At 36.1% G+C, this 3,526-nt stretch overlaps 1 long non-coding RNA gene across 1 annotated transcript in view; it reads left to right on the top strand.

The window, feature by feature from the left end:
- LOC144240710 (uncharacterized) overlaps positions 1-1,144 on the top strand; it is a 7,694-nt gene extending 6,550 nt beyond the window's left edge. Inside the window, exon 3 of the long non-coding RNA XR_013337815.1 lies at positions 823-1,144. This is a non-coding gene — a long non-coding RNA (uncharacterized LOC144240710). The remainder of the gene's footprint in view (positions 1-822) is intronic.
- The last annotated feature ends 2,382 nt before the right edge of the window (positions 1,145-3,526 follow it).

Below are 3,526 nucleotides of genomic sequence, written 5' to 3'. Positions count from 1 at the left end.
GGGGGGCGCAGGGCTTGAACCCATAAACTGTGAGATCATGACCTAAGCCAAAGTCAGACACTCAACTGACTGAGCCACCCAGGTGCCCCTGTATCAAGGTTTTGAGTTCCAAACAGTTAACTTAGAAATGAACTTTTAGACACAACCATCTCATGAGTTGTAATCAGCATGTATCCAAGTCAGACACTCCCTAGAATCTAACTCTATATTGCCTCCTATGATTGTTCTTAGGTTAAATTTGTTAATAGTATCACCATCTTCATTTATTATGGGATACAAGTCCTTTATATAAAGTATTTAATAAGTCAAATTTCTTGAACTTCTTAGAAAATTATCTTTAAAATACTTCAGCAGGAACTGCTTTTTAATATCAACTGAGATAGTGTTAAGAAGAACATTCTCCAAGTATATTACTCTTCTTATAGTTAGCAACATCAGCAATTTGAATCTGAAAATGAAATTCTCCTTCAAAATGACATATACTACTTTTGAAACAGAGAGATGGTAGAAGAGAAGATTTGGGATTTCCAGAAAGTATGTTTCCACTGTTGCTTTCACAACTCATGGCCCTATAAAGTTAGTGTTTAGTGTTCTTTTGAAAGCCAACTCTAATAAACAAAAATGTTGTCTTCCAGTTTTGGAAACAAAAAGGCTTAGGTTGTTCTTAACATCTTTATTACCAAATCTGAACATATCCAAATATTTATAAAACTCAAGTGAGGAAGGATATTTGTTTCTTTTGCTGCCAAACTGTTAGTGAAAAAGACAGTAAAATTCTCAGAAATAACATAACAAAGATATTCTCTTTCCCCTATATTTCAGGTGATTTGCCCAAAATTACAGAATAAAATCCTCTTACCTCTGATCAGCTCCTGCTAGTTCATCCTTATCTTTATCTTGGCATCTGCTAGACATTGGAAGACGTAAAACAGTCTTTGGAATTAAGAAAAAAGAATATTTGAAGCAGAGTATCACCAATAGACTGTAATCAGAGAAGATAGATTTTCTTCAGGAACTCTTTGAGGAGGCTCACTTGAGTTACAAGAAACAGAGCAGTGTTTGTGCAATGCTGTGGCAATGCCTGGAAAACAGTCTCCTACCTCCACCTACCAGACACTCCACATAAATAAAAATATCTTTATTGTATGGCAATTCCACTCACACCCATTTAATACTCTCAGGAGAATGCATAACCACACCAATGAGTCATGACATTAGAATTTAGTAGAAAGAAACATATAGGGCCATCTAATATGACATAAATAGTCCAACAAAATTATTAACCCCTTATAAAAGCAACTCTAATTCTGATATGGAGAAATGATCAAAATAAGTCCTGTAAAAAAAAATTCCTATATGCCAAGTTCTAGTTTCCTAAAATATAAGAAAATGACAAGGTAAATATTACATGCACTTAAATCTGATCAGTTCGGGATGGATGGGGGAAAGAAAAAGACTACATGCCCTCATTGAACTCAAATACCAGGTAAAATGGTACAATTCCACAGCAGAAGATCCTTAGAGTGGTAAACAGAGATTCAAAAATTCAAAATATTTGACCACCTCCATTTATTTTTTATTGCAAGCAAGGTCAAAATAAAAATAAACAGGGACTGAGAGGTCTCCTGTGCTTCAAAACTATGGATGTCATCTTTCCTCTCTGCTGTTGTCTCTGATGTTACACCCAAGACATAAGCAAGTATTTCTGAAGACCTCTGCTTATCATCTTTTCTGAGAACAAAAGAGCAGCAGAATCACTGATAAAGGTCTTCTTAGTTTGTTGGAAATGTGCTTCCTTTGTAAGAAGGACTCGGTCTCACCTGCCTTTCTTCATTCACTATGTACGATTCCAGGAGTCTTCTGGCAATCAGGGTAGCTGAACTTGGCTAGAGTAGGGTGGAGGATTCTGGACCCATGACTCGGCCTGATAGTCTGCTTGTGTCTGAATGGAATCCTCATGTCAGTATGGACTGACCACTCTTTCCGTCTGCTACACAGCCACTCCCTTGGTCTTCTCTTTATTTCCCTCTAGGTTGAATTGTGGATCAGGAACATATGACGTTAGTATGTGCACTGTGTATAGTAATTACAATGTATTCTCACAGTGGTTGCTTTAGAAAACTACTAAGTGGGTGCTACTAATTCCTATTCAGTGATGACATGCGACCATTGGTTACCATGCAACCCATTTATTTCCATATGTTTTTCTAACACAAACATGTTACTCTTCCCCTTTAAATAAGCAGGCATGAATTCTTAAGTAATATATACACAAACTCATGAGGAGTGGCCTAATATTAGAATCGGAAGGAAGGTTTTAAATCAAGTGGCCTACTATTGAGTTCGAAACAATACACTCCAGCAAGCCAGCTGGCAAAACTACTTCCAGTTTGTTAAAGAGAAAAAAAAATTTAACATTTGAGTCACTGCACTATTTCATGCACAAAGACTTCATGTACATACCAGAAAGGCAAGCTTTACCACATTTGCATGTATCCTTTTATAGTTGTTGTGGTTTCGCCAAGTGCTTTATGATCACTTTTTATTAGCTAGGGCTCTCAATAGTCCTGTGAGGTAGAGATTAGTAGGTAAAACAGGTATTATACATGATGAAGCAGGAAGTGAACTCCATAGAGACATTTTATTCCAAGAACGCCTGTGCGGAAGAATGCACTTTCCCCTGTTTGCCAGAGGCACCAGGAAATAAAGTTGGCCTGCAAAATACCACTGAGCCGTTTTTAAAAGCCATTTTCTTCATAAAGCACATATCTATCTCCTCTCTGCCTTTCTCTCTCTCACTCACTTGCAAAATAAAACTAGGTTTATATTTCAATGCAAAAGTATTATCATGTGGCATCTCCCTCAATGATATCTTTACCCAAATTACAAACAGTATCAAATGCTTTGGAAGTCATATCTTTCTTGAAAAGTCCTTTGTACAAGTTGTAGGATAAATAAAAGCATTTATGTAACAAAACTAAAAGAAACAAAAAACTTGTTATTCTTCATTTGACAAATAATGAAAGCTAAAGTTGAAAAAAGAACTTTAACATAATTAGTCCATAGACAAACTGTATCTTTGGGGAAAGACAGTCTGGAAATCGGATTCTCTGTTTCTCAAAGATGAAAAACCCAAACTAAAGTAAAATTCTCTATGACTATTCATAAAGATAGAAAATCACCCTTATTTTATAATTCTTGTTATTTTACGTCATATATTTGTATAGTTAATGTCCGTTTTACATAGAATTTTTAACCTATTACATTAAAATTATTTATTGGGGAAAAATTATGTGGTAGCAACTCTCTGTGCAAATGGGGACCTAGAAACCAAAAGAGGCCAATGAACATCTACTGTCTACATAGTCAAGCTGCAGGTTATAAGAAATAGATGCTAGAAAGAGCTGCCTGGGTTAGGTCTGAATTAGCAATTACCTTATGATGGGTTCAACCACTTGCCCTTGAACCAGTGTTCAAATCTTATAATCTTTTGTATACCTGTTGTGCCTCTTCTGGCTCCAGGTGG

This window comes from Crocuta crocuta, unplaced genomic scaffold, assembly GCF_008692635.1.
Source record: "Crocuta crocuta isolate KB4526 unplaced genomic scaffold, BGI_CrCroc_1.0 scaffold207, whole genome shotgun sequence".
NCBI lineage: Eukaryota > Metazoa > Chordata > Mammalia > Carnivora > Hyaenidae > Crocuta > Crocuta crocuta.
Note: the sequence above shows the minus strand (reverse complement) of the source record. Positions and strands in the feature narration are given on the sequence as shown.